The sequence below is a fragment of the Physeter macrocephalus genome, chromosome 19, assembly GCF_002837175.3.
Source record: "Physeter macrocephalus isolate SW-GA chromosome 19, ASM283717v5, whole genome shotgun sequence".
Taxonomy (NCBI): Eukaryota; Metazoa; Chordata; class Mammalia; order Artiodactyla; family Physeteridae; genus Physeter; species Physeter macrocephalus.
Window position 1 is genome coordinate 69,276,614 of NC_041232.1, and position 10,255 is coordinate 69,286,868.

Genomic DNA, 10,255 nt, shown 5'->3' on the forward strand with positions numbered 1-10,255 from the left:
GGCATGTGGGATCTTCCCAGACCGGGGCGCGAACCCAGTTCCCCTGCATCGGCAGGCGGACGCGCAACCACTGCGCCACCAGGGAAGCCCTCACCTTCATTTCTTGTTCATAAATGCTGTGTGTACTGTTGAAAAAAAAGGTGCTTAAAGGTTGGTGAAGTATTTATGGTTCTGAAAAAAAAAAAGTTGATTACATTAAAGGTAGTATTTTATGTAGGTTTGGTATTCCAAGAGAAAATTTCCATACTTCCATTTCTGACGATCTGAGACTTGACCTATAAAAATTCCAACGTACGTGAAACAGTAGGAGAGTTAGTATCTTTCTGCTTCTCCTTTCTCAAGGAAATGGACATATGTAGGTAGTTACAGAAATGCATTGGTAGTGATGACAGCTTGACCAGGAGTGTAAAATGTATGATAACGTGATCCCTTCTAAAAATTTCAACAAGAGAGCTAAAATATTTTTTGAAGTGCCAGCACTGGAAAATGGAATGTTTTTCCACTTAAAAGCAAATAATATATTTTTCCAATTTTCTTTTTGTAAGAGGAAAATGATGAAGGAATGCTCTTTTTGACTGTTTTACATTTGGCAATACAAAGGACATAGACTGGGAGAAGCACAGGTTGTACAGCCAAATTTCACGTGGAATTACGATCTCTAAACTCTTAAATAACCTGGCAACAATTTCTGAATATTGACAAAAGATTGAACAACAACAACAGAAACGATCCTTTCTTTGGTGCCAAAGATTAGCTAATCAGTGTGATCACAGTGTGAAGGCTCAGAAAGGAGTGATCTTCCAAGGTCACTCTTGCTATTAAAAAATCTGTTTTACAGCCCTGCCTCATATGGGTTATAGGCTTTTGCTCAAAATGAATGAATCTAGCTTGTTACATTCTGTGACTTCTGTTTCTCAGTTAATTGCAGAGTGTGCTGGTGCTAAAGTCTGTGTTTTCTTTCTATGACCATGTCCAGAAGAATTTAGTCCACAAACATCCTAGGCCTTGACTGTGTGTAGATACTGTGTGAAGTGCTAGAGAGAAATGCCATAGTATTCCTGGGATCACGGGCTTTATGGTCCAGTAGAGAGAACAGACAGGTATACAAATACACGAAGGAAGGTGTCATATATGTCCCAACAGTGGTTTATATCAGTACAATGGTGACACAAGAAGGGAGTGGTCAAGTGTATCCAGGAGAGTCAGGAAAGGCTTCAAAGAGGACATTGAAGCTGCTGGTTTTTCATGAGAATCACTTCTAAGGCAGATGGTTTCAGGACTTGGTGGTGATAGGTGACCTTGACTTTTCTTTCTTTAAAAAAAAATGAGATATAATTGGCATATAAAGTTGTGTAAGTTTGAGGTGTAAATCTGTTGATCTTCTCCATTTATATGTTGCAATATGATTACCAATATTGCATTAGCTAACACCTCTATCATGTCATTTCTTTTTTGTGATGAAGACATTTAATATCGAGACTCTCAGCAAATTTGAAGTATATAATATGATATTGTTGACTGTAATCACTATGCTGTGCATTAGATCCCCAGGACTTACTCATTTTCTGGTTGCATATTTGTACCCTTTAACGACATCTCCCCAATTCTACTCCCCTGCCCCACCACTGGTAACCACCATTCTACTCTGTTTCTATGTGTTTGTCTTGTTTAGATTCCACATATAAGTGATATCATACTGTAGCTGTCTTTCTCTAACTTATCTCACTTAGCATAATGTCCTCAAGGTCCATCATGTTGTCGCAAATGGCAGGCTTTTCTTCTTTCTCATGGCTGAATAATATTCCAGTGTGTGTGTGTGTGTGTGTGTGTGTGTGTGTGTGTACACACACACACACATATATATGTTACATTCTGTATGTATATACACAACATGGTGTGTGTATGTGTGTGTGTGTATATATATATATATACGCACTACATTGAGTATATATATGTGTATATGTATATGCTGTATATTTATTCTCTCATCAATTGATGGATACTTAGGTTGATTCTCTATCTTGGCTATTGTGAATAATACTGCTAGGAATATGGGAGTGCAGATATCTTTTCGATAATCCTGTTTTCATTTCTGGATATATACCCAGAAATGGGATTGCTGGATAGTATGCCCGGTGAATTCAGAGAGAGCATGGTGAAACTTCTCTAGGAGCTGGATGGATAGTATGCCCGGTGAATTCAGAGAGAGCATGGTGAAACTTCTGTAGGAGCTGGATGGCATAAGAAGGGAGAGGCACCACTTTCCTGGCATCTGATTTGGCCACTAATATCACAACAACGAACCTTCCAATTAAATCCCTGCTTTTCTTATTTCCACTTTCCCATTTCAGGCTAAATTTGAAAGACTCAACTATTTTTAAAAACTTTAAAAAGTTGTTTTTTATTGAAGCAGCACCTATTATTTTTAATAACCTTTTTTCAGTAATATAAAGTAACTTACTTTTAAATGTGGTATGTACGGGGACTCCCCTCTTTCATTATTCATGGAAAGTCTTAGAAAAATTAAAATATTAGGTATGCCTATTAGCTAAATATAAAGTCTTGATGGTCATTGGAAAACATGTTTTGGCAGCTTGGTTTTATGAGATAAGTACGATGATGCTTTAGGTTGATGTGGAAAATACTTATCTGGGCCAGAATTAACCACAATTTCACATCCTTGGAACAAGCTATAAAGTGTTTAGCTCAAGAGGTATCAAGAACCTTTTTTTAATGTCTGCAAAATATCGAGCCAATGACAACAATAAGTATGTATGTGAGGCTTATAAATAGACATCATCTAGTTTTATGAAAGTATAGTGCATATGTACTAAAATGCCAGGTTAGAAGATAGCAGAGGATAATCCTTTAGAAAAGTAGACACAACCCAACAGATTAAAAAAAAAACTGAGGACGGAGTAGTATGCTAAATCTTTCTTTATAAATTTATAGTTAGTAGTAAATAATTTTAAAATGCATAAAGTTCCCATGTAATGTTATATACAGCATAAAATTTGAGACTGTATTATATTTTACATAAAAATGATCTTACAGAAAAAGAATATTTGTTTCATGAGATATTTGTTCATCTCAATTTGAAAACACTTTCATGATTTTACAAATATCTTGAGAATTCATGACCAGGCCTGTTGATATATTTGGTATATTGACAAGAGGGCCTGCAGACACTATCAGTGGAGCCACTCTGGATGTCAAGTGGAAACATAAAATTCATGGCAATATTTACAGCTCTCTGGCAAAGCATTAGCTGTCATCCTTCTAGATATACCAGATTAGAATAACTGATGGAAGAAAGTTAAGCTAAATTTAGGGAGGTCTGCAAGGTAAGTCGTGCTGTAATAAGGCTGATGGCTTAGCAGAGAAAAATTACAAATATAATACTAGAAAATATTTGAACACCTCTTTCTTAAAATAAGATGTAAGATACTACTGTGCTTGGGCGCTAAAATAAAATCAATGCAATTCATAAAAATAGCAAAGATAAGGAGTTTGCTGAAGCATGAAACCTGGATAAGTACACATGTGTGTTCAGCTGCTGTAAAACTGGGTTCCTGTAACAATTGGACAAGGCCGTGGAGGTACAGGACTGTGCTTGACGCCAGCTTTGAAAGCACAAAGCTGTTGTTCGTGGAAGTACAGAGGAGGCCAACAGAGGCATGGGAGTGAAATCAATCTAAAAACTTTTATGTAAAAGCACTCCCTTAAACCAAAGTCATAAACCATGTACAATAGAAATATGAGACAGAAGTCACTATTCTGCTTGCCATCATCTTGGACCACAGGGCTTTTGTAAAATAAGTGATTTCAAAGTGTTAAGGTCAAAGTGGAAGAAAAAGCATTTTATCAAACTTGTTCAGGGGGAGAAAGAACCTCCAAGATGAATGTCATGCCCTTGGCTCGTGTATCATTCTAAGGGAATTCTTTGGGGCCTTTCTAAGATTTCACTGCATGGTCACCACATCTGGGTAATTTAAACCATTTGAAACCCTCTGAAGATATTTGTATTTTCAGCCAAAGTAAAGCATTTTAAAAGTTTTTTCTTTAAATTACTGTAATATGTCACTAATTTAAAATATAAAGAGCTGGAAATATGGACTAACAGCCATGAAACTTCACATTGCCTAATAGTGTGTTAGATAATTATAACGTTTAATTACTTGAGAAGAGCAGCTTTAAAAGTTGTATACTACTTGGAGGAATAATTGAATTAGCAAAATTTTATTGTATTAACTGTAATGGCACTAAGTTCTTATTATCATGAATGAGAATTTGTCAGTTCCATACCATCACAATGGCACTGTGCTAGACACTGGGAATTCAGAAATATTATAGAGCCCCCTGACCTTAATTAATAATATGCTGAGAATACCAGGCCCGTGGCAGAAAAGAAAAGAAATATGCCAGGTGAATTATATGAATGTGTCAGAAGATCAGAGGAAGGGGTGAGTGTTACAGGCTGATTTGTGCAAAGCATGGTGAAGTTCAATCAACATTCAGTATGGTTCATTTATTCATCCTGTAAATAGCTATTACATGCCTACTGTGTGCAGAAGTTCTTGCCAGGGGCTTAGGGTGCTTACATGTCTTCTCTTTTGGAGTTTATAGCCCAGCAGGAGTTGGTATCAAATAATTTGTAATAGACTATGTAAAGGCAAGATGCCCAAGGCTGTGAGACCATATAAATAGAGAGTTGAACTAGTCTGAGGGAGCAAGGAAGGCTTCCTGGAGGAAATGACATTGGATTTGTGATCTGCAGAATGAGTGATGATTAACCACTCAAAGAGTTGGGGAGAGGAGTGACCCAGGCAGGGCCATCAGCACATGCAAAGGCTTTGTCCTATTTGAGAAGAGAAAAGAAGGCCGGAGTAGCCAGAGAACACAGAAGAAAGGGAGCATGATGTAAGGTGGTACCAGAGCAGTGAGCAGGGTAAGGACGTACCAGGCCTTGTGGGAGATAGGAAGAATGTCTCTCTTTATTTTAAGAGCAATGGGAAGGGATTTAAGTAAGACATGATCTTCTTAGACTGGCATTAAGAAAACATTAGCCTTAGAGTTGAAGGAAAGATGGTAGACACGCTAGAATGAATGCAGGTAGACAAGTTAGAAGATGGTACTAATAGTCCCAGGAAGAGATGACAGCCCTGGATTAGGGTGAGGACAGTGGAGATGAAGAGATGTGGACAGAGACTCCTGACAAACGGCGAAGCAGGTGAGGGAATCACTCCTATCTGTTCCAGACACACTTATAGTATACTTATAATATACAGCTGAGCTTGAAAGCAAGGGGGAAATTGACATATGCCAAAAACTTGGCCTATTGGGTTCTGAGCATAGATAAGTGGGTTTAGGGAACGATGTTTAATGCCTGTCCTGGTAGTAGCAGTTCATTCCAGTAGCAGCAGTAATTCCAATTTGCAGTTTTCCCAAAGCTTGTATAACCAGCCTCATTGCATCCTTTCAGAAACCAGCTGGCTGGCACGCTTTCCTCAAAGGTATTAGTTTTAGTTATGCAGACTCCCTCCTCCAAGCTTCTAAATTTTTTTAAAAAATTATTTATTTTATTTATTTTCTTTTTGGCTGTGTTAGGTCTTCGTTGCTACGTATGGGCTTTCTCTAGTTGCGGCAAGCGGGAGCTGCTCTTCGTTGTGGTGTGTGGGCTTCCCATAGTGGTGGCTTCTCTTGTTGCAGAGCATGGGCTCTAGTCGTGCGGGCTTCAGTAGTTATGGAGCGTGGACTTAAGTAGTTATGGCACGTGGGCTCAGTAGTTGCGGCACATGGACTCTAGGGTGTGGGGGCCAGTAGTTGTGCCTCACGGGCTCTAGAGCGCAGGCTCAGTAGTTGTGGCGCAAGGGCTTAGTTGCTCCGTGGCATGTGGGATCTTCCCGGACCAGGGATCGAACCCATGTTCCCTGCATTGGCAGGCGGATTCTTAACCACTGCACCACCAGGGAAGCCCTAAGCTTCTAAATTTTAATAATCCCATTCTTATCCTTTTATTCCCCTAACCCTAGTGGGGGTAACAGCCTACTGAAGTTACTACCTACATACCCTGGTGCCTCCTTTTTACCTCTTGCCTGATTAACAATTCTTTAGATTCACTTCTGCCTGTTAAAATCACTGGTGTGGGTTCTGTCACCTGAATGGACTCTGACTAATAGAGAGGGAATAGAGAGGATAGTTAAAAGGAAGAGGCAATGGTTACAAGTTTCCGAGAATTGAAGAGCTATTTACGTCTTCCGACAGAAAATTACACTACATCTTAGGTAGGATAAATAAAAACAAATCCACTCTTGGGCTCCAGGATGCAGAGAAAATCTCAAAAGCTATCAGAGGGAAAGACAGCTTAGCTCCAAAGGATGTTGCTCTGATAGGAGACTTCTCATAAGCAACAGATGCCAGAGACAAAGAAAAACTAGCTTCCAAGTACTGCTGGAGAGCCGTGCTCTGATTTGAGAGCTATCTAGCAGGTACTTTGGCTGGACTTGGCAATGGGTTGGATATGGGGTATGAAGGAGTAAGAAATATCACATATGTCCAGTTTTGCAGCTTATGGATTCAACTCATTGTGCCATTTCCTGAGAAGGGGACTGTTGGAGAAAGATCATATTTGAATGGGAAGAGACCATAAATTTGCATACGTTAGGTTTTAGATACCTTTGAGATATCTAAGAAATGCAGAAGAGGAAGTTACATACAAAGGTCCAGGCTGTGGTTGTACATTTGAAAGTCTTTGGCCTGTAGATGGGAACCAAAGGTTGGCCAGTGTAATAGTTATCTATTGCTGTATAAAAAATTAGTCCAAAACTTAGTGGCTTAAAACAACACCAAGCATTTATTATCCTCACAGTTTCTATGGGTCAGGGTAGCTTAGCCAGGTGGTTGGCCTGGGGTCTCTTGTGGGGTTTGCAATCAAGACGTTGCCTGGGGCTGTAGTCAGCAAGTTCATTTGAAGGCTCCACTGCGCCTGAAAGTGATTCACACAGGGCGGTCTCTGTTGGCAGGAGGCCTCAGTTCTTCTCCACCTGGGATTCCCCTTAGGCTGCTTGGGCGTCTTCATGACCCGGTGGTTGGCTTCTTGATCCAAAAGAGCAAGATGGAAGTCACAAGGCCTTCTACAACCTAACCTAAGAAGCCACTCACTGTCATGCCTGTCACATCCTGTTTGTTATAAGCAGGTCACTAAATTGAGTCTATAGTCAAGGGGATGGAGATAGGCTCCACCTTTTGAAGTGAGTTTGTTAAAGAATTTGTGAACATATTTTAAAACCATCACACCTGGGGAGAGAATACGGAGTGAGGAAAGGAAGAGAGCCTAGAAAGGGTCTAACCTTTTCCATAAAGGGAAAGATAAATATTTAAGTCTTTGCAGGCCATGTCCTGTCTGTCATAGCTACTCACCTTTGCTGTTGTAGTGTGAAAGCAGCCATAGACAACACTGAAATGATAGGATGAGTCTAGTTATGCCCAGGCTGGGTTCAGCCTATGGACAATAGTTTGTCAACCCTTGGCCTAGAACATAACCAAGAGAAACAACTACATATAATGACTAAATTAAACAGAAGACAAAACCCCAAAAAAATCTTTCCTATCGACTAATTCATAAAAGGCTTAAACCAGGTACAGTAGGGGGTTGAGGAGCTAATGAAAATATCATAATACTATAATTTATACATAATTGCATTTAATATCCTTAATAGTCCTGTTAGTTATTATCTCTGTTTTTTGTTTTTGTTTCTTTGTTTGTCGTTTTAGTTGTGGAAACTGAGACTCATGTTGGTTTAGGAACTTATCCAAGATTCTAATAGCAGATTGGAATTTGAAACCAAATATTATTAAAATTTGTGTTCTTTCCACTTAAAAAAAATCTAATGTGAAGAAATACTACCATACATGGCCAGAAAGATAGTTTGGGCCTTACTTAAGGGAATTGGATGCCAGGAGGTTTGTACTTTGAATGTGAGTGGTTGATGAGTTATTAATGGGTTTGAGCAATGGGTTGTAAGTGTCATGATTGGAATTGTATCCTATATTGAATAATCTGACTGTGGGGTATTGATTACTTTGTGGTAGGGAGTATCAAGAGAAGGGAAATTAAACAAAAGGCTGATTCAGTAGTCTAGACAGGAAATTCTTAGGATGTGTACTTGAAAGACGGAAATAAGAATGTAAAAGTGATAGTGCACAAAAAAGTCCAACTGCACTTTGGAAATAGACTGTAGAAGGAAGAACTAAAGATGACCCTGAAAATGGTGACTGGATTGATGGAAGGAAGTCATATGGGGGAGCTGTTTTACGCAGAAATTATGAGTTCTGTTTTACACATTTATGTGGCATTTGAGATGCCAACGAGACATCGACGAAGAGGTGTGTAAGAGAAAGATCTTGCGAGGGAGACTAGGGCTGGAGATGTTGTTTTATAAACATACTTGGTGGCAGAGTTCTTGGAGAGAAAGAACCATAGATTATGAATATTGAAAAGCAACCAACTTTAGGGTTTTGATGGGGAGGAGGGAGAAAGAGGAGCCGTGCAGATGGTTAGACAAGGGCCAAGGCAGTGTACAGCCTCAGCAACCAGAGGAAAGAATTTCAAGAGAGCAGGCCAAGTGCTATGGAGGTAGGTACCCATGATATTGAAGAGCTAGAAAAGACTTCTGTTCGGCTATGGAGAGGTCATTTATGATTTCAGTTTTTACCAAGATACTAAACTAGCCCAACTGCTGGTTTCTACCTGCAAGATCAACCTGCAGGAGCTAGCGTGTAGTTCTCAACCTTGGCTGCACATTGTTTTTGAAAATGATGCCTTTTTCCCATCCCAGGAACGTCTAAATTAATTGTTCTAGAGTGTGGCTTAAGCATTATGATTTTTAAAAATCTACCCAGGTAATTCTAACATGCAGCCAAGATTGAGAATCATTGCCTCTGGAGAGAAAATACCAAACTGTGGAGAAAACTATGAGGAATTCCTGGAGTGACTTTAGCTGATGGGAAGTGGTGAGTTTGTGTTTGGGGGGAGGTGAGACTTTGACCTGGGACAGGAGGCGACTCAGCGTGTCTGTGGGAGGGTACGATAGGAATAGAGCTTAGGAATTTGGAGTTTTATTCTTACTTCTCCCAACATTGCCTGGGGACCAAAAAGTCCCCACCTTTTACCTGCAGTGACTCGGAGCTCTGATCCAAAAGTCCTCAAAAATAAAATCAGAACAGCACAGAAGTCTTGAGCTTGTGACGTGCTGAGAAAAACACTAACCTCTGATTACTTGTCCACTTCTTGTGTTTCTCCTCCAAATCCCCAAAACTGAGGATTTACAAACTATGGGGTGTCTTTTAATGTAGCTTCTCCCCGGAAGGGCAAACAGCAAAGCCCTGACCTGAGCTGTTTTGTTGGGAGAGGAATGATTAAGTGTGGTTTTCTGGTGCCTCCACCCTATCTCCCGTTCACCCACCCCCTCTCCTGCACTAATTACGCTGACAAGGGCTGAAGTCTGGCCTGATAAAATAACTGATGCCTTTAGAGGAGAATGAGCTCCCAGCCCAAAATAACAGATTGTAGGAATAGCACAACTATTTCAAAAGAAAAACAATCACTAGATTACATATTCCATCAGAAGCAGAACTGTTAGAAAGACATATAAATAATTTAAAACTAGGCCAGTAGAAATAAAAAATAAAATAAAAATTAAAAATAAGAAAAGGGAAATACTAACAATATGAAATAAGGACAAAACATAATTATCATGCAGAAATATTAGGTAAAAAAGCATGATAGTTGAAATAAAGAATTCTAATGGGATAAGTGGCAGAATAAATACAGCTGAGAAATGAATTAGTAAATTGGAAGATAGACTTGAGGAAATTCCCAGAAGGATGAAAGGACAAGAAATTACAAATGCAAAAGAAAGGCTATGGAAGAAGGAAATAATAGTGATAAGATCTGAACAATAGGAGTCCCATAAAAGAACTAATAATGGAGAGAAAATATTTGAAGAAATACATTTCCCACAACTTAAAGTAAAAGATGAAAGACCTCATGTTAAAAGAGACCTTAGGGCTTCCCTGGTGGCGCAGTGGTTGCGCGTCCGCCTGCCGATGCAGGGGAACCGGGTTCGCGCCCCGGTCTGGGGGGATCCCACGTGCCGCGGAGCTGCTGGGCCCGTGAGCCATGGCCGCTGGGCCTGCGCTCCGGAGCCTGTGCTCCGCAACGGGAGAGGCCGCAGCAGGGGGAGGCCCGCATACC